At 45.5% G+C, this 20,086-nt stretch overlaps 1 protein-coding gene across 1 annotated transcript in view; it reads right to left on the bottom strand.

Annotated features, from left to right (window-relative positions):
- Window positions 1-20,086, bottom strand: part of LOC121275046 (rap1 GTPase-activating protein 1-like) — a gene marked incomplete at both ends in the record, with an annotated part of 115,241 nt that overhangs the window by 70,239 nt on the left and 24,916 nt on the right. The gene's annotated exons all lie outside the window — the stretch shown is intronic.

Consider the following 20,086-nt stretch of genomic DNA (forward strand, 5'->3'; position numbering starts at 1 on the left):
TGTTTAGTGCTTCTGTGTATTGGGGGTTCAGTGTGTTTGTCTATTGGGGGTTCAGGGCGTCTGTGTATTGGGGGTTCAGTGTGTCTGTGTTCTTTTGGATTCACTGTGTCTCTGTATTGGTGGTTTAATTTGTCTGTGTATTGGGGTTTCAGTGTGCTTGTGTATTTTGGGTTCAGTGTGTCTGTGTATTGTGGGTTCAGTGTATCTGTGTATTGGGGGTTCAGTGAGTCTGTGTATTGGGGGTTCAGTGTGTCTGTGTATTGGGAGTTCAGTGTGTGTGAGTATTGGGGGTTCTGTGTGTCTGTGTTTTGGGGGTTCAGTGTACCTGTGTATTGGGGGTTCAGTGTATCTGTGTATTTGGGGTTCGGTATGTTTTTGTATTGTGTGTTCAGTGTGTCTGTGTATTGGGGGTTCTGTGCATTTGTGTATTGGGTGTCCAGTGTGTCTGTGTATTGAGGGTTCAGTGTGTCAGTGTATTGTGGGTTCAGTGTGTCTGTGTATTGTGGGTTCAGTCTGTGTGTGTATTGGGTGCTCAGTGTGTCTGTGTATTGGTGGTCCAGTTTGTCTGTATATAGGGGGTTCATTGTGTCTGTATACTGGGGGTACATTTTGTCTGTGTATTGGGGGCTCAGTGTGTCAGTGTATTGTGGGTTCAGTGTGTCTGTGTATTGGGTGTCTGGATTGTCTGTGTATTGGGGGCTCAGTGTGTCTGTGTATTGGTGGTTCAGTTTGTCAGTATATTGGGGGTTCAGTGTGTCTGTGTATTGGGGGTTCAGTGTTTCTGTGTATTGGGGTTTTAATTTGTCTGTGTATTGGGGTTTCAGTGTGTTTGTGTATTTTGGGTTCAGTGTGTCTGTGCATTGTGGGTTCAGTGTATCTGTGTATTGGGTGTTTAGTGTGTCTGTGTATTGGGGTTTCAGTGTGTCTGTGTATTGGGAGTTAAGTGTGTGTGTGTATTGGGGGTTCTGTGTGTCTGTGTTTTGGGGGTTCAGTGTCCCTGTGTATTTGGGGTTTGGTATGTTTGTGTATGGGTGTTTCAGTTTGTCAATGTATTGGTGGTTCAGTGTATCTGCATTGGGCATTCAGTGTGTTTGTGTATTGGGGGTTCAGTGTGTCGGTGTATTGGGGGTTCTGTGCATTTGTGTATTGGGTGTCCAGTGTGACTGTGTATTGGGGGTTCAGGGTGTCAGTGTATTGTGGGATCAGTGTGTCTGTGTATTGGGGGTTCAGTGTGTCTGTGTATTGTGGGTTCAGTGTGTCTGTGTATTGGAGGTTCAGTGTGTCTGTGTATTGGGTGCTCAGTGTGTCTGTGTATTAGTGGTTGAGTTTGTCTGTATATTGGGGGTTCATTGTGTCTGTCTACTGGGGGTACAGTTTGTCTGTGTATTGTGGGTTAGTGTGTTTGTCTATTGGGGGTTCAGTGTGTCTGTGTTTTGTGGGCTCAGTGTGTCTTGTGTATTGGGGGTTCAGTGTGTGTGTGTATTGGTGTTTCAGTGTGTCTGTGTATTGAGGCTTCAGTTTGTCTGTGTATTGTGGGTTCAGTTTGTTTGTCTGTGTATTGTGTTTTCAGTGTGTCTGTGTATTGGGGTTCAGTGTGTCTGTGTATTTGGGGTTCAGTGTGTCTGTATAATGGGGGTTCAGTGTGTCTTTGTATTGGGGGTTCAGTGTGTCTGTATATTGGGGTTTCATTGTGTCTGTATATTGGGGGTTCAGTTTGCCCGTGTATTTTGGTTCAGTATGTCTGTCTATTGGGGGTTCAGTGTGTTTGTGTACTGGGTGTTCAGTGTGTCTGTGTATTGGGGGTTCATTGTGTTTGTCTATTTGGGGTTCAGTGCGTCTGTGTATTGGGGGTTCAGTGTGTCTGTGTTTTGGGTGTTCAGTGAGCCTGTGTATTGGGTGTTCAGTTTGTCTGTGTATTGGGGTTTCAGTGTGTTTGTGTATTTTGGGTTCAGTGTGTCTGTGTATTGTGGGTTCAGTGTATCTGTGTATTGGGGGTTCAGTGTGTCTGTGTATTGGGGGTAAAGTGTGTCAGTGTATTGGGAGTTCAGTGTGTGTTTGTATTGGGGGTTCTGTGTGTCTGTGTTTTGGGGGTTCAGTATCCCTGTGTATTTGGAGTTCGGTATGTTTGTGTATTGGTGTTTCAGTGTGTCTATGTATTGGTTGTTCAGTGTATCTGTGCATTGGGCATTCAGTGTGTTTGTGTATTGGGGGTTCAGTGTGTCTGTGTATTGGGGGTTCTGTGCATTTGTGTATTGGGTGTCCAGTGTGACTGTGTATTGGGGGTTCAGTGTGTCAGTGTATTGTGGGATCAATGTGTCTGTGTATTGGGGGTTCAGTGTGTCTGTGTATTGGGTGCTCAGTGTGTCTGTGTATTGGTGGTTGAGTTTGTCTGTATATTGTGTGTTCATTGTCTCTGTGTACTGGGGGTACAGTTTGTCTGTGTATTGTGGGTTCAGTGTGTTTTTCTATTGGGGGTTCAGTGTGTCTGTGTATTGGGGGTTCAGTGTGTCTGTGTATTGGGAGTTCAGTGTGTGTGAGTATTGGGGGTTCTGTGTGTCTGTGTTTTGGGGGTTCAGTGTACCTGTGTATTGGGGGTTCAGTGTATCTGTGTATTTGGGGTTCGGTATGTTTGTGTTTTGTGTGTTCAGTGTGTCTGTGTATTGGGGGTTCTGTGCATTTGTTTATTGGGTGTCCAGTGTGTCTGGTGTGTCAGTGTATTGTGGGTTCAGTGTGCCTGTGTATTGGGGTTTCATTGTGTCTGTATATTGGGGGTTCAGTTTGCCTATGTATTTTGGTTCAGTGTGTCTCTCTATTGGGGGTTCAGTGTGTTTGTCTGTGTACTGGGTGTTTAGTGCGCCTGTGTATTGGGGGTTCAGTGTGTTTGTCTATTGGGGGTTCAGGTCATCTGTGTATTGGGGGTTCAGTGTGTCTGTGTTCTTTTGGGTTCACTGTGTCTCTGTATTGGTGGTTTAATTTGTCTGTGTATTGGGGTTTCAGTGTGTTTGTGTATTTTGGGTTCAGTTTGTCTGTGTATTGTTGGTTCAGTGTATCTGTGTATTGGGGGTTCAGTGTGTCTGTGTATTGGGGGTTCAGTGTGTCTGTGTATTGGGAGTTCAGTGTGTGTGAGTATTGGGGGTTCTGTGTGTCTGTGTTTTGGGGGTTCAGTGTACCTGTGTATTTGGGGTTCGGTATGTTTGTGTATTGTGTGTTCAGTGTGTCTGTGTATTGGGGGTTCTGTGCATTTGTTTATTGGGTGTCCAGTGTGTCTGGTGTGTCAGTGTATTGTGGGTTCAGTGTGTCTGTGTATTGTGGGCTCAGTCTGTGTGTGTATTGGGTGCTCAGTGTGTCTGTGTATTGGTGGTCCAGTTTGTCTGTAAATAGGGGGTTCATTGTGCCTGTATACTGGGGGTACATTTTGTCTGTGTATTGGGGGTTCAGTGTGTCAGTGTATTGTGGGTTCAGTGTGTCTGTGTATTGGGTGTCTGGAGTGTCTGTGTATTGGGGGCTCAGTGTGTCTGTGTATTGGTGGTTCAGTTTGTCAGTATATTGGGGGTTCAGTGTGTCTGTGTATTGGGGGTTCAGAGTGTCTGTGTATTGGGGGTTCAGTGTGTCTGTGTATTGAGGTTTTAATTTGTCTGTGTATTGGGGTTTCAGTGTGTTTGTGTATTTTGGGTTCAGTGTGTCTGTGTATTGTGGGTTCAGTGTATCTGTGTATTTGGTGTTTAGTGTGTCTGTGTATTGGGGGTTCAGTGTGTCTGTGTATTGGGAGTTAAGTGTGTGTGTGTATTTTGGGTTCAGTGTGTGTGTATTGTGGGTTCAGTGTATCTGTGTATTTGGTGTTTAGTGTGTCTGTGTATTGGGGGTTCAGTGTGTCTGTGTATTGGGAGTTAAGTGTGTGTGTGTATTGGGGGTTCTGTGTGTCTGTGTTTTGGGGGTTCAGTGTCCCTGAGTATTTGGGCTTCGGTATGTTTGTGTATGGGTGTTTCAGTTTGTCAATGTATTGGTGGTTCAGTGTATCTGTGCATTGGGCATTCAGTGTGTTTGTGTATTGGGGGTTCAGTGTGTCTGTGTACTGGGGGTTCTGTGCATTTGTGTATTGGGTGTCCAGTGTGACTGTGTATTGGGGGTTCAGTGTGTCAGTGTATTTTGGGTTCAGTGTGTCTGTGTATTCGGGGTTCAGTGTGTCTGTGTCTTGGGGGTTCAGTGTGTCTGTGTATTGTGGGTTCAGTGTGTCTGTGTATTGGGGGTTCAGTGTGTCTGTGTATTGGGTGCTCAGTGTGCCTTTGTATTAGTGGTTGAGTTTGTCTGTATATTGGGGGTTCATTGTGTCTGTCTACTGGGGGTACAGTTTGTCTGTGTACTGTGGGTTCAGTGTGTTTGTCTATTGGGGGTTCAGTGTGTCTGTGTTTTGTGGGCTCAGTGTGTCTTGTGTATTGGGGGTTCAGTGTGTGTGTGTATTGGTGTTTCAGTGTGTCTGTGTATTGGGGATTCAGTATGTCTGTGTATTGAGGCTTCAGTTTGTCTGTGTATTGTGGGTTCAGTTTGTTTGTCTGTGTATTGTGTTTTCAGTGTGTCTGTGTATTGGGGTTCAGTGTGTCTGTTTATTGGGGGTTCAGTGTGTCTGTATAATGGGGGTTCAGTGTGTCTTTGTATTGGGGGTTCTGTGTGTCTGTGTATTGGGGTTTCAATTTGTCTGTATATTGGGGGTTCAGTTTGCCTGTGTATTTTGGTTCAGTATGTCTGTCTATTGGGGGTTCAGTGTGTTTGTCTGGGTACTGGGTGTTCAGTGTGTCTGTGTTTTGGGGGTTCATTGTGTTTGTCTATTTGGGGTTCGGTGCGTCTGTGTATTGGGGGTTCAGTGTGTCTGTGTTTTGGGTGTTCAGTGAGCCTGTGTATTTGGTGTTCAGTTTGTCTGTGTATTGGGGTTTCAGTTTGTTTGTGTATTTTGGGTTCAGTGTGTCTGTGTATTGTGGGTTCAGTGTATCTGTGTATTGGGGGTTCAGTGTGTCTGTGTATTGGGGGTAAAGTGTGTCAGTGTATTGGGAGTTCAGTGTGTGTTTGTATTGGGGGTTCTGTGTGTCTGTGTTTTGGGGGTTCAGTGTCCCTGTGTATTTGGGGTTCGGTATGTTTGTGTAGTGGTGTTTCAGTGTGTCTATGTATTGGTTGTTCAGTGCATCTGTGCATTGGGCATTCAGTGTGTTTGTGTATTGGGGGTTCAGTGTGTCTGTGTATTGGGGGTTCTGTGCATTTGTGTATTGGGTGTCCAGTGTGACTGTGTATTGGGGGTTCAGTGTGTCAGTGTATTGTGGGATCAGTGTGTCTGTGTATTGGGGGTTGAGTTTGTCTGTATATTGTGTGTTCATTGTCTCTGTGTACTGGGGGTACAGTTTGTCTGTGTATTGTGGGTTCAGTGTGTTTGTCTATTGGGGGTTCAGTGTGTCTGTGTATTGTAGGTTCAGTGTGTTTGTGTATTGGGGTTCAGTCTGTCTGTGTATTGGGGCTTCGTTATGTCTGTGTATTGAGGGTTCAGCTTGTCTGTGTATTGGGGTTTTAGTTTGTTTGTCTGTGTATTGGGGTTTCAGTGTGTTTGTCTATTGGGGGTTCAGTGTGTCTGGGTATTGAGGGTTCAGTGTGTCTGTGTATTGTGGGTTCAGTGTGTCTCTGTATTGTGGGTTCATTATGTCTCTGTATTTTGGGTTCAGTGTGTTTGTGTATTGGGTGTTCATTGTGTCAGTGTATTGTGGTTTCAGTGTGTCTGTGTATTGTGGGTTCAGTGTATCTGTGTATTGGGTAATCAGTGTGTGTGTATTGGGGGTTCAGTGTGTCTTTGTAAGGGAGATTCCGTCTGTCTGTGTATTGGGGTTCAGTATGTTTGTGTGTTGGTGTGTCAGAGTTTCTTTGTTTTGGGGGTTCAGTGTATCTTTGCATTGGGGGTTCAGTGTGTTTGTGCATTGTGGGTTCAGTGTGTCTGTGTATTGGGGGTTCAGTGTATCTGTGCATTGGGGGTTCAGTGTGTTTGTGTATTGTGGGTTCAGTGTATCTGTGTATTGGGGGTTCAGTGTGTTTGTGTATTGTGGGTTCAGTATGTCTGTGTATTTTGGGTTTAGTGTGTCTGTGTATTGGGGGTTCAGTTTGTCTGTGTATTTGGGGTTTCAGTGTGTCTGTGTATTGGGAGTTCATTGTGTGTGTGTATTGGGGGTTCAGTGTGTCTGTTTATTTGGTGTTTCAGTGTGTCTGTGTATTGGAAGTTCGGTGTGTGTATTGGGGGTTCATTGTGTCTGTGTATTGGGGTTCAGTGTGTTTGTCTATTGGGGGTTCAGTGTGTCTGTGTATTGGTGGTTTAGTGTATCTGTGCATTGGGTGTTCAGTGTGTCTGTGTATTGGAGGTTCAGTGTGTCTGTGTCTTTGGGGTTTAATGTGTCAGTGTATTGTGGGTTCACTGTGTCGGAGTATTGGGGGTTCATTGTGTCTGTATATTAGGGGTTCAGTGTGTCTATGTATTGGGGGTTCAGCGTGTCTGTGTCTAGGGGGTTCAGTGTGTCTGTGTTTTGAGGGTTCAGCGTCTCTGCTTATTCGGAGGTTCAGCGTGTCTGTGTATTGGGGTTCAGAGTGTCTGTGTATTGGGGGTTCAGTGTGTCTGTGTATTGGGGTTCAGTGTTTCTGTGTATTGGGGGTTCAGTGTTTCTGTGTATTGGGTTTCAGTGTGCCTGTGTATTGGGGATTCAGTGTGTCTGTGTTTTGGGGTTTCAGCGTATCTGTGTATTGGGGTTTCAGAGTGTCTGTGTATTCGGGGGTACAGTTTATCTGTGTATTGGGGGTTCAGTGTATCTGTGTATTTGGGGGTTCAGCCTCTCTGTGTATTCGACGATTCCGAGTGCCTGTGTATTGACGGTTCAGTGTATCTGTGCATTGGGTGTTCAGTGTGCCTGTGTATTGGGGGTTCAATGTGCCTGTGTATTGGGGGTACAGTGTGTCTGTGTATTGGGTGTTCAGTGTGCCTGTGTATTGGGAGTTCAGTGTGCCTGTGTTTTGGGTGTTTAGCGACTCTGTGTATTGGGGGTTCAGTGTTTCTGTGTATTGGGGGTTCAGCGTATCTGTGTATTGGGGTTTCAGAGTGTCTGTGTATTCGGGGGTACAGTTTATCTGTGTATTGGGGGTTCAGTGTATCTGTGTATTTGGGGGTTCAGCCTCTCTGTGTATTCGACGATTCCGAGTGCCTGTGTATTGAAGGTTCAGTGTATCTGTATCTGTGCATTGGGTGTTCAGTGTGCCTGTGTATTGGGGGTTCAATGTGCCTGTGTATTTGGGGTTCAGCGTTTCTGTGTATTGGGGGTTCAGTGTTCCTGTGTATTGGGGGTACAGTGTGTCTGTGTATTGGGTGTTCAGTGTGCCTGTGTATTGGGAGTTCAGTGTGCCTGTGTTTTGGGTGTTTAGCGACTCTGTGTATTGGGGGTTCAGTGTTTCTGTGTATTGGGGGTTCAGTGTGTCTGTGTATTGGGGGTTCAGTGTATCTCTGTATTGGGGGTTCAGTATGTCTGTGTATTGGGGGTTCAGTGTGTCTCTGTATTGGGAGTTCAGTGTGTGTGTATTGGGGGTTTTATTGTGGCCGTGTTAGGGGATTCAGTGTGTCAGTGTATTGGGGTTCAGTAGGTTTGTGTATTGCGGTTTCATTGTGTCTGTGTTTTGGGGGTTCAGTGTCTCTGTGTATTGGGTGCTCAGTGTGTCTGTGTATTGGGGTTTCAGTGTGTCTGTGTATTGGGGGTTCAGAGTATCTGTGCATTGGGAGTTCAGTGTGTGTGTATTGGGGGTTCAGTGTGTCTGTGTCTTGGGGGTTCAGTGTATCTGTGTATTTGGGTTTTTAGTGTGTCTGTGTAAGGGGATTCAGTGTGTCATTGTATTGGGGTTCAGTATGTTTGTGTATTGGTGTTTCATTGTGTCTGTGTATTGGGGGTTCAGTGTCTCTGTGCATTCGGGGTTCAGTGTGTTTGTGTATTGGGGGTTCACTGTATCTGTGTATTGGGGGTTCAGTGTGTTTGTGTATTGTGGGTTCATTGTGTCTGTGTATTGGGGGTTCAGTGTCTCTGTGCATTGGGTGCACAGTGTGTCTGTGGATTGACGGTTCAGTGTGTCTGTATATTGGGGGTACAGTTTGTCTTTGTATTGGGGTTTCAGTTTGTTTGTGTATTGGGGGTTCAGTGTTTCCGTGTATTGTGGGTTCATTGTGTTTGTCTATTGGGGGTTCAGTGTGTCTGTGTATTGGGGGTTCAGTGTGTCTGTGTATTGGGAGTTCAGTTTGTCTGTGTATTGGGGTTCAGTGTTTCTGTGTATTGGGGGTTCAGTGTGCCTGTTTATTGGAAGTTCGATGTGTGTGTGTATTGGTGGTTCATTGTATCTGTGAATTGTGTGTTCATTGTGTCTCTCTATTGCGGGTTCAGTGTATCCATGTTTTGGGTTTCAGTGTGTCTGTGTACTGTGGATTCAGTGTGTCTGTTTATTGGGGGTTCAGTGTGGCTTTGCATTGGGGTTCAGTGTGTCTGTGTATTGTGGGTTCAGTGTGTCTGTGTATTGGGTGTTCAGTGTGTCAGTGTATTTGGGTTCAGTGTGTCTGGGTATTTTGGGTTCATTGTGTCTGTGTATTGGGTGTTCAATGTGTCTGTATATTGTGGGTTCAGTGTGTCTGTGTATTGGGGTTTCAGTGTGTCTGTATATTGGGGTTTCAGTGTGTCTGTATATTGGGGGTTCAGTTTGCCTTTGTATTGGGGTTCAGTATGTCTGTGTATTGGGGTTTCAGTGTGTTTGATTTTGTGTTGGGGGTTCAGTGCATCTGTGTTTTGGGGGTTCAGTGTGTTTGTCTATTCGGGGTTCAGTGTGTCTGTGTTTTGGGGTTTCAGTGTGTCTGTGTATTGGGGTTTCAGTTTGTCTGTGTATTGGGGTTTCAGTGTGTTTGTTTATTTGTGGTTCTGTGTGTCTGTGTTTTGGGGGTTCAGTGTATCTGTGTATTTGGGGTTTGATATGTTTGTGTATTGGTGGTTCAGTGTGTCTTTGTATTGGTGGTTCAGTGTATCTGTGCATTGGGCATTCAGTGTGTTTGTGTATTGTGTGTTCAGTGCATCTGTGTATTGGGGGTTCAGTGCATTTGTGTATTGGGGGTCCAGTGTGTATGTGTATTGGGGGTTCAGTGTATCTGTGTATTGTGGGTTCAGTGTGTCTGTGTATTTGGTGTTCAGAGTGTCTGTGTATTGGGGGCTCAGTGTGTCTGCGTATTGGTGGTTCAGTTTGTCTGTATATTGGGGGTTCATTTTGTCTGTGTACTGGGGGTACAGTGTGTCTGTGTATTGTGGGTTCAGTGTGTTTGTCTATTGGGGGGTCAGTGTGTCTTGTGTATTGGGGGTTCAGGGTGTATGTGTATTGGGATTTCAGTGTGTCTGTGTATTGGGGTTCAGTGTGTCTGTGTATTGGGGGTTCAGTGTGTCTGTGTGTTGGGGGTTCAGTGTATCTGTGTATTGGGTGTTCAGTGTGTCTGTGTATTCGGGGATTCAGTGTGTCTGTGTACTGGGGGTTCATTGTGTCTGTGTTTTCGAGGTTCAGTGTGTCTTGTGTATTGGGGTTCAGTGTGTTTGTGTATTGAGGGTTCAGTTTGTCTGTGTATTGGGGGTTCAGTTTGTTTGTCTGTGTATTGGGGTTTCAGTGTGTTTGCCTATTGTGGTTTCAGTGTGTCTGTGTATTGGGGGTTCAGTCTGTCTGTGTATTGGGGGTTCAGTGTGTCTGTGTATTGGGGGTTCAGTGTGTTTGTCTATTGTGGGTTCAGTGTATCAGTGTATTGTGGGTTCAGTGTATCTGTGTATTGGGGGTTCAGTGTCTGGGTATTGGGGTTTCAGTGTGTCTTTGTCAGGGAGATTCAGTGTGTCTGTGTATTGGGTATCGGTATCTCTGTGTATTGTGGTTTCATTGTGTCTGTGAATTGGGGGGTTCAGTGTATCCGTGTATTGGGGTTTCAGTGTGTCTGTGTATTGAGGGTTCATTTTGTCTTTGTATTGGGGTTCAGTGTGTCTGTGTACTGGGAGTTCAGTGTATCTGTGCATTGGGGTTCAGTGTGTTTGTGTATCGTGGGTTCAGCGTGTCTGTGTATTGGGGGTTCAGTGTGTCTGTGTATTGGGGGTTCAGTGTGTCTGTGCATTGGGGGTTCAGTGTGTTTGTCTATTGGGGGTTCAGTTTGTCTGTTTATTGGGGGTTCATTGTATCTGTGTATTGTGGGTTCAGTGTGTCTGTGTATTGTGGGTTCAGTGTGTCTGTGTATTGTGGGTTCAGTGTGTCTGTGTATTATGGGTTCACTGTGTCTGTGTATTGTGATTCAGTGTGTCTGTGTATTGGGGGTTCAGTGCGTCTGTGTATTGGAAGTTCGGTATCTCTGTGTATTGTGGTTTCATTGTGTCCGTGTATTGGGGGTTCAGTGTATCCGTGTATTGGGGTTTCAGTGTGTCTGTGTATTGGGAGTTCATTTTGTCTTTGTATTGGGGTTCAGTTTGTCTGTGTATTGGGGCTTCAGTGTGCCTGTGCATTGGGGGTAAAGTTTATCTGCGTATTGGGGGTTCAGTGTATCTGTGTGTTTGGGAGTTCAGCCTCTGTGTGTATTCGACGGTTCCGTGTGCCTGTGTATTGGCGGTTCAGTGTATCTGTGTTTTGGTGGTTCAGCATGTTTGTGTATTGGGGTTCAGTGTATTTGTGTATTGGGGGTACAGTGTGTCTGTGCATTGGGTGTTCAGTGTGCCTGTGAATTTGGGGTTAGTGTGCCTGTGTATTGGGAGTTCAGTGTTCCTGTGTATTGGGGTTACAATGTGTCTGTGTATTGGGTGTTCAGTGTGCCTGTGTATTGGGGGTTCAGTGTGCCTGTGTTTTGGGTGTTCAGCGACTCTGTGTATTGGGGGTTCAGTGTGTCTGTGTAAAGGGGTTCAGTGTGTCTCTGTATTGGGGGTCAGTGTTTCTGTGTATTCGGGGCTTCAGTGTGTCTGTGTATTGGTGGTTCAGTGTGCCTGTGTATTGGCGGTTCAGTGTATCTGTGTATTGGGGTTCAGTGTGTCAGTGTATTGGGGGTTCAGTGTGCCTCTGTACTGGGTGTTCAGTGTATCTGTGTATTGGGGGTTCAGTGTGTCTTTGCATTGGGGGTTCATTGTGTCTTTGTATTGGGGGTTCAGTGTGTCTGTGTATTGGGGGTTCAGTGTTTCTGTGTATTGGGGTTCAGTGTATCTGTGTATTGGGTGTTCAGTGTGTCTGTGTATTCGGGGATTCAGTGTGTCTGTGTATTGGGGGTTCAGTGTGTCTGTATATTGGGGGTTCAGTGTGTCTGTGTATTGGGGTTCAGTGTGTCTGTGTATTGGGGTTCAGTGTCTCTGTGTCATGGTTGTTCATTGTGTTTGTGTATGGGGGTACAGTGTGTCTGTGTGTTGGGGGTTCAGTGTATCTGTGTATTGGGGGTTCAGTGTGTTTGTGTATTCGGGGATTCAGTGTGTCTGTGTACTGGGGGTTCAGTGTGTCTGTGTTTTGGGGGTTCAGTGTGTCTTGTGTATTGGGGTTCAGTGTGTTTGTGTATTGAGGGTTCAGTTTGTCTGTGTATTGGGGGTTCAGTTTGTTTGTCTGTGTATTGGGGTTTCAGTGTGTTTGTCTATTGTGGTTTCAGTGTGTCTGTGTATTGGGGGTTCAGTCTGTCTGTGTATTGGGGTTTCAGTGTGTCTGTATATTGGGGTTTCAGTGTGTTTGTCTATTGTGGGTTCAGTGTATCAGTGTATTGTGGGTTCAGTGTATCTGTGTATTGGGGGTTCAGTGTCTGGGTATTGGGGTTTCAGTGTGTCTTTGTCAGGGAGATTCAGTGTGTCTGTGTATTGGGTATCGGTATCTCTGTGTATTGTGGTTTCATTGTGTCTGTGAATTGGGGGTTCAGTGTATCCGTGTATTGGGGTTTCAGTGTGTCTGTGTATTGAGGGTTCATTTTGTCTTTGTATTGGGGTTCAGTATGTCTGTGTATTGGGGTTTCAGTGTATCTGTGCATTGGGGGTTCAGTGTGTTTGTATATTGTGCGTTCATTGTGTCTGTGTATTGGTGGTTCAGTGTGTCTATGTATTGGGGGTTCAGTGTGTCAGTGTGTTGTTTGTTCAGTTTGTCTGTGTATTGGCGGTTCAGTGTGTCTATGTATTGGGGGTTCATTGTATCTGTGTATTGTGGGTTCAGTGTGTCTGTGTATTGTGGGTTCAGTGTGTCTGTGTATTGTGGGTTCAGTGTGTCTGTGTATTATGGGTTCACTGTGTCTGTGTATTGTGATTCAGTGTGTCTGTGTATTGGGGGGTTCAGTGCGTCTGTGTATTGGAAGTTCGGTATCTCTGTGTATTGTGGTTTCATTGTGTCCGTGTATTGGGGGTTCAGTGTATCCGTGTATTGGGGTTTCAGTGTGTCTGTGTATTGGGAGTTCATTTTGTCTTTGTATTGGGGTTCAGTTTGTCTGTGTATTGGGGCTTCAGTGTGCCTGTGCATTGGGGGTAAAGTTTATCTGCGTATTGGGGGTTCAGTGTATCTGTGTGTTTGGGAGTTCAGCCTCTGTGTGTATTCGACGGTTCCGTGTGCCTGTGTATTGGCGGTTCAGTGTATCTGTGTTTTGGTGGTTCAGCATGTTTGTGTATTGGGGTTCAGTGTATTTGTGTATTGGGGGTACAGTGTGTCTGTGCATTGGGTGTTCAGTGTGCCTGTGAATTTGGGGTTAGTGTGCCTGTGTATTGGGAGTTCAGTGTTCCTGTGTATTGGGGTTACAATGTGTCTGTGTATTGGGTGTTCAGTGTGCCTGTGTATTGGGGGTTCAGTGTGCCTGTGTTTTGGGTGTTCAGCGACTCTGTGTATTGGGGGTTCAGTGTGTCTGCGTAAAGGGGTTCAGTGTGTCTCTGTATTGGGGGTCAGTGTTTCTGTGTATTCGGGGCTTCAGTGTGTCTGTGTATTGGTGGTTCAGTGTGCCTGTGTATTGGCAGTTCAGTGTATCTGTGTATTGGGGTTCAGTGTGTCAGTGTATTGGGGGTTCAGTGTGCCTCTGTACTGGGTGTTCAGTGTATCTGTGTATTGGGGGTTCAGTGTGTCTTTGCATTGGGGGTTCATTGTGTCTTTGTATTGGGGGTTCAGTGTGTCTGTGTATTGGGGGTTCAGTGTTTCTGTGTATTGGGGTTCAGTGTATCTGTGTATTGGGTGTTCAGTGTGTCTGTGTATTCGGGGATTCAGTGTGTCTGTGTATTGGGGGTTCAGTGTGTCTGTATATTGGGGGTTCAGTGTGTCTGTGTATTGGGGGTTCAGTGTGTCTGTGTATTGGGGTTCAGTGTCTCTGTGTCATGGTTGTTCATTGTGTTTGTGTATTGGAGGTTCACTGTGTCTGTGTGTTGGGGGTTCAGTGTATCTGTGTATTGGGTGTTCAGTGTGTTTGTGTATTCGGGGATTCAGTGTGTCTGTGTACTGGGGGTTCAGTGTGTCTGTGTTTTGGGGGTTCAGTGTGTCTTGTGTATTGGGGTTCAGTGTGTTTGTGTATTGAGGGTTCAGTTTGTCTGTGTATTGGGGGTTCAGTTTGTTTGTCTGTGTATTGGGGTTTCAGTGTGTTTGTCTATTGTGGTTTCAGTGTGTCTGTGTATTGGGGGTTCAGTCTGTCTGTGTATTGGGGTTTCAGTGTGTCTGTATATTGGGGTTTCAGTGTGTCTGTATATTGGGGGTTCAGTTTGCCTTTGTATTGGGGTTCAGTATGTCTGTGTATTGGGGTTTCAGTGTGTTTGATTTTGTGTTGGGGGTTCAGTGCATCTGTGTTTTGGGGGTTCAGTGTGTTTGTCTATTCGGGGTTCAGTGTGTCTGTGTTTTGGGGTTTCAGTGTGTCTGTGTATTGGGGTTTCAGTTTGTCTGTGTATTGGGGTTTCAGTGTGTTTGTTTATTTGTGGTTCTGTGTGTCTGTGTTTTGGGGGGTTCAGTGTATCTGTGTATTTGGGGTTTGATATGTTTGTGTATTGGTGGTTCAGTGTGTCTTTGTATTGGTGGTTCAGTGTATCTGTGCATTGGGCATTCAGTGTGTTTGTGTATTGTGTGTTCAGTGCATCTGTGTATTGGGGGTTCAGTGCATTTGTGTATTGGGGGTCCAGTGTGTATGTGTATTGGGGGTTCAGTGTATCTGTGTATTGTGGGTTCAGTGTGTCTGTGTATTTGGTGTTCAGAGTGTCTGTGTATTGGGGGCTCAGTGTGTCTGCGTATTGGTGGTTCAGTTTGTCTGTATATTGGGGGTTCATTTTGTCTGTGTACTGGGGGTACAGTGTGTCTGTGTATTGTGGGTTCAGTGTGTTTGTCTATTGGGGGGTCAGTGTGTCTTGTGTATTGGGGGTTCAGGGTGTATGTGTATTGGGATTTCAGTGTGTCTGTGTATTGGGGTTCAGTGTGTCTGTGTATTGGGGTTTCAGTGTGTCTGTGTGTTGGGGGTTCAGTGTATCTGTGTATTGGGTGTTCAGTGTGTCTGTGTATTCGGGGATTCAGTGTGTCTGTGTACTGGGGGTTCATTGTGTCTGTGTTTTCGAGGTTCAGTGTGTCTTGTGTATTGGGGTTCAGTGTGTTTGTGTATTGAGGGTTCAGTTTGTCTGTGTATTGGGGGTTCAGTTTGTTTGTCTGTGTATTGGGGTTTCAGTGTGTTTGCCTATTGTGGTTTCAGTGTGTCTGTGTATTGGGGGTTCAGTCTGTCTGTGTATTGGGGGTTCAGTGTGTCTGTGTATTGGGGGTTCAGTGTGTTTGTCTATTGTGGGTTCAGTGTATCAGTGTATTGTGGGTTCAGTGTATCTGTGTATTGGGGGTTCAGTGTCTGGGTATTGGGGTTTCAGTGTGTCTTTGTCAGGGAGATTCAGTGTGTCTGTGTATTGGGTATCGGTATCTCTGTGTATTGTGGTTTCATTGTGTCTGTGAATTGGGGGTTCAGTGTATCCGTGTATTGGGGTTTCAGTGTGTCTGTGTATTGAGGGTTCATTTTGTCTTTGTATTGGGGTTCAGTGTGTCTGTGTACTGGGAGTTCAGTGTATCTGTGCATTGGGGGTTCAGTGTGTTTGTGTATCGTGGGTTCAGCGTGTCTGTGTATTGGGGGTTCAGTGTGTCTGTGTATTGGGGGTTCAGTGTGTCTGTGCATTGGGGGTTCAGTGTGTTTGTCTATTGGGGGTTCAGTTTGTCTGTTTATTGGGGGTTCATTGTATCTGTGTATTGTGGGTTCAGTGTGTCTGTGTATTGTGGGTTCAGTGTGTCTGTGTATTGTGGGTTCAGTGTGTCTGTGTATTGGGGGTTCAGTGTGTCTGTGTATTGTGGTTCAGTGTGTCTGTGTATTGGGGGTTCAGTGTGTCTGTGTATTGGAAGTTCGGTATCTCTGTGTATTGTGGTTTCATTGTGTCCGTGTATTGGGGGTTCAGTGTATCCGTGTATTGGGGTTTCAGTGTGTCTGTGTATTGGGAGTTCATTTTGTCTTTGTATTGGGGTTCAGTTTGTCTGTGTATTGGGGCTTCAGTGTGCCTGTGCATTGGGGGTAAAGTTTATCTGCGTATTGGGGGTTCAGTGTATCTGTGTGTTTGGGAGTTCAGCCTCTGTGTGTATTCGACGGTTCCGTGTGCCTGTGTATTGGCGGTTCAGTGTATCTGTGTTTTGGTGGTTCAGCATGTTTGTGTATTGGGGTTCAGTGTATTTGTGTATTGGGGGTACAGTGTGTCTGTGCATTGGGTGTTCAGTGTGCCTGTGAATTTGGGGTTAGTGTGCCTGTGTATTGGGAGTTCAGTGTTCCTGTGTATTGGGGTTACAATGTGTCTGTGTATTGGGTGTTCAGTGTGCCTGTGTATTGGGGGTTCAGTGTGCCTGTGTTTTGGGTGTTCAGCGACTCTGTGTATTGGGGGTTCAGTGTGTCTGTGTAAAGAGGTTCAGTGTGTCTCTGTATTGGGGGTCAGTGTTTCTGTGTATTCGGGGCTTCAGTGTGTCTGTGTATTGGTGGTTCAGTGTGCCTGTGTATTGGCGGTTCAGTGTATCTGTGTATTGGGGTTCAGTGTGTCAGTGTATTGGGGTTCAGTGTGCCTCTGTACTAGGTGTTCAGTGAATCTGTGTATTGGGGGCTCAGTGTGTCTTTGTATTGGGGTTTCAGTGTGTTTTTGTACTGGGGGTTCAGTGTGTCTGTGCATTGGGGTTCAGTGTGTCTGTGTATTGGGGTTCAGTGTATCTGTGTATTGGGTGTTCAGTGTGTCTGTGTATTCGGGGATTCAGTGTGTCTGTGTATTGGGGGTTCAGTGTGTCTGTATATTGGGGGTTCAGTGTGTCTGTGTATTGGGGGTTCAGTGTGTCTGTGTATTGGGGTTCAGTGTCTCTGTGTCATGGTTGTTCATTGTGTTTGTGTATTGGAGGTTCACTGTGTCTGTGTGTTGGGGGTTCAGTGTATCTGTGTATTGGGTGTTCAGTGTGTTTGTGTATTCGGGGATTCAGTGTGTCTGTGTACTGGGGGTTCAGTGTGTCTGTGTTTTGGGGGTTCAGTGTGTCTTGTGTATTGGGGTTCAGTGTGTTTGTGTATTGAGGGTTCAGTTTGTCTGTGTATTGGGGGTTCAGTTTGTTTGTCTGTGTATTGGGGTTTCAGTGTGTTTGTCTATTGTGGTTTCAGTGTGTCTGTGTATTGGGGGTTCAGTCTGTCTGTGAATTGGGGGTTCAGTGTGTCTGTGTATTGGGGGTTCAGTGTGTTTGTCTATTGTGGGTTCAGTGTATCTGTGTATTGGGAGTTCAGTGTCTGTGTATTGGGGGTTCAGTGTGTCTTTGTAAGGGAGATTCAGTGTTTCTGTGTATTGGGGTTCAGTATGTTTGTGTGTTGGTGCGTCATTGTTTCTGTGTATTGGGGGTTCAGTGTGTCTGTGCATTGGGGGTTCAGTGTTTTTGTGTATTGTGGGTTCAGTGTGCCTGTGTATTGGGGGATCTGTGTAACTGTGCATTGGAGGTTCAGTGTTTTTGTGTATTGTGGGTTCAGTGTGTCTGTGTATTGGGGTTTCAGTATGTCTGTGTATTGAGTGTTCAGTTTGTCTGTATATTGGGGGTTCAGTTTGTTTGTCTGTGTATTGGGGTTTCAGTTTGCTTGTCTATTGGGTGTTCAGTGTGTCTCTGCATTGTCGTTTCAGTGTGTTTGTGTATTGTTGGTTCAGTTTGTTTGTGTATTGGGGGTTCAGTGTGTTTGTGTATTGTGGGTTCAGTGTGTCTGTGTATTGTGGGTTCAGTGTATCTGTGTATTGGGTGTTCAGTGTGTCTGTGTACTGGGGGTTCAGTGTGTCTGTGTTTTGGGGGTTCAGTGTGTCTTGTGTATTGGGGTTCAGTGTGTTTGTGTATTGAGGGTTCAGTTTGTCTGTGTATTGGGGGTTCAGTTTGTTTGTCTGTGTATTGGGGTTTCAGTGTGTTTGTCTATTGTGGTTTCAGTGTGTCTGTGTATTGGGGGTTCAGTCTGTCTGTGTATTGGGGGTTCAGTGTGTCTGTGTATTGGGGGTTCAGTGTGTTTGTCTATTGTGGGTTCAGTGTATCTGTGTATTGGGAGTTCAGTGTCTGTGTATTGGGGGTTCAGTGTGTCTTTGTAAGGGAGATTCAGTGTTTCTGTGTATTGGGGTTCAGTATGTTTGTGTGTTGGTGCGTCATTGTTTCTGTGTATTGGGGGTTCAGTGTATCTGTGCATTGGGGGTTCAGTGTTTTTGTGTATTGTGGGTTCAGTGTGCCTGTGTATTGGGGGATCTGTGTAACTGTGCATTGGAGGTTCAGTGTTTTTGTGTATTGTGGGTTCAGTGTGTCTGTGTATTGGGGTTTCAGTATGTCTGTGTATTGAGTGTTCAGTTTGTCTGTATATTGGGGGTTCAGTTTGTTTGTCTGTGTATTGGGGTTTCAGTTTGCTTGTCTATTGGGTGTTCAGTGTGTCTCTGCATTGTCATTTCAGTGTGTTTGTGTATTGTTGGTTCAGTTTGTTTGTGTATTGGGGGTTCAGTGTGTTTGTGTATTGTGGGTTCAGTGTGTCTGTGTATTGTGGGTTCAGTGTATCTGTGTATTGGGTGTTCAGTGTGTCTGTGTATTGGGGGTTCGGTGTGTCTTTGTAAGGGAGATTCAGTGTGTCTGTGTATTGGGGTTCAGTATGTTTGTGTGTTGGTTTGTTATTGTTTCTGTGTATTGGTGGTTCAGTGTATTTGTGTATCATGGGTTCAGTGTGTCTGTGTATTGGGGGTTCAGTTTGTCTGTGTATTGGGTTTATAGTGTGTCTGTGTATTGGGGGCTCAGTGTGTCTGTGTATTGTTGGATCAGTGTGTCTGTGTATTGGGGGCTCAGTGTGTCTGTGTATTGTTGGATCAGTGTGTCTGTGTATTGGGGGTTCAGTGTGTCTGTGTATTGGGGGTTCAGTGTGTCTGTGTATTGGGGGTTCAGTGTCTCTGTGCATTGGGGGTTCAGTGTGTCTGTGTATTGGGGTTCAGTGTGTCTGTGTATTTGGGGGTACAGTGTATCCGTGTATTGGGGGTTCAGTGTATCTGTGTATTTGGGGGTACAGTGTATCTGTGTGTTTGGGGGTACAGTGTGTCTGGGAATTTGGGGGTTCAGTGTATCTGTGTATTTGGGGGTACAGTGTATCTGTGTATTTGGGGGTACAGTGTGTCTGTGTATTGGGGGTATAGTGTGTCTGTGTATTTGGGGGTTCAGTGTATCTGTGTATTTGGGGGTACAGTGTGTCTGTGTATTTGGCGGCACAGTGTGTCTGTGTATTTGGGTGTACTGTGTATCTGTGTATTTGTGGGTTCAGTGTGTCTGTATTTGGGGGTACAGTGTGTCTGTGTATTTGGGGGTACTGTGTATCTGTGTATTTGTGGGTTCAGTGTGTCTATGTATTTGGGGGTACAGTGTGTATGTGTATTTGTGGGTTCAGTGTGTCTGTATTTGGGGGTACTGTGTATCTGTGTATTTGGGGGTACAGTGTGTATGTGTATTTGGGGGTACAGTGTGTCTGTGTATTTGGGGGTACAGTGTGTCTGTGTTTTGGGGGTACAGTGTGTCTGTGTATTTGTGGGTTCAGTGTGTCTGTATTTGGGGGTTCAGTGTATCTGTGTATTTGTGGGTTCAGTGTGTCTGTATTTGGGGGTACTGTGTATCTGTGTATTTGGTGGTTCAGTGTGTCTGTATTTGGGGGTACTGTGTATCTGTGTATTTGGGGGTTCAGTGTGTCTGTATTTGGGGGTACTGTGTATCTGTGTATTTGGGGGTTCAGTGTGTCTGTATTTGGGGGTACAGTGTGTCTGTGTATTTGGGTGTTCAGTGTGTCTGTGTATTTGGGGGTTCAGTGTATCTGTGTATTTGGGGGCACAGTGTGTCTGTGTATTTGGGTGTTCAGTGTGTCTGTGTATTTGGGTGTTCAGTGTGTCTGCGTATTTGGATGTTCAGTGTGTCTGTGTATTTGTGGGTTCAGTGTGTCTGTGTATTTGGGGGTACAGTTTATCTGTGTATTTGGGGGTACAGTGTGTCTATGTATTTGGGGGTACAGTGTGTCTGTGTATTTGTGGGTTCAGTGTGTCTGTATTTGGGGGTACTGTGTATCTGTGTATTTGGGGGTTCAGTGTGTCTATGTATTTGGGGGTACAGTGTGTCTGTGTATTTGTGGGTTCAGTGTGTCTGTATTTGGGGGTACTGTGTATCTGTGTATTTGGGGGTTCAGTGTGTCTGTATTTGGGTGTACAGTTTATCTGTGTATTTGGGGGTACAGTGTGTCTGTGTATTTGGGGATACAGTGTGTCTGTGTATTTGTGGGTTCAGTGTGTCTGTATTTGGGGGTACAGTGTATCTGTGTATTTGTGGGTTCAGTGTGTCTGTATTTGGCGGTACTGTGTATCTGTGTATTTGGGGATTCAGTGTGTTTGTATTTGGGGGTACAATGTATCTGTGTATTTGTGGGTTCAGTTTGTCTGTATTTGGGGGTACTGTGTATCTGTGTATTTGGGGGTTCAGTGTGTCTGTGTATTTGGGTGTTCAGTGTGTCTGTGTATTTGGGTGTTCAGTGTGTCTGTGTGTTTGGGGGTAC

The sequence above is a fragment of the Carcharodon carcharias genome, assembly GCF_017639515.1.
Source record: "Carcharodon carcharias isolate sCarCar2 chromosome 40 unlocalized genomic scaffold, sCarCar2.pri SUPER_40_unloc_7, whole genome shotgun sequence".
Classification (NCBI taxonomy): Eukaryota; Metazoa; Chordata; class Chondrichthyes; order Lamniformes; family Lamnidae; genus Carcharodon; species Carcharodon carcharias.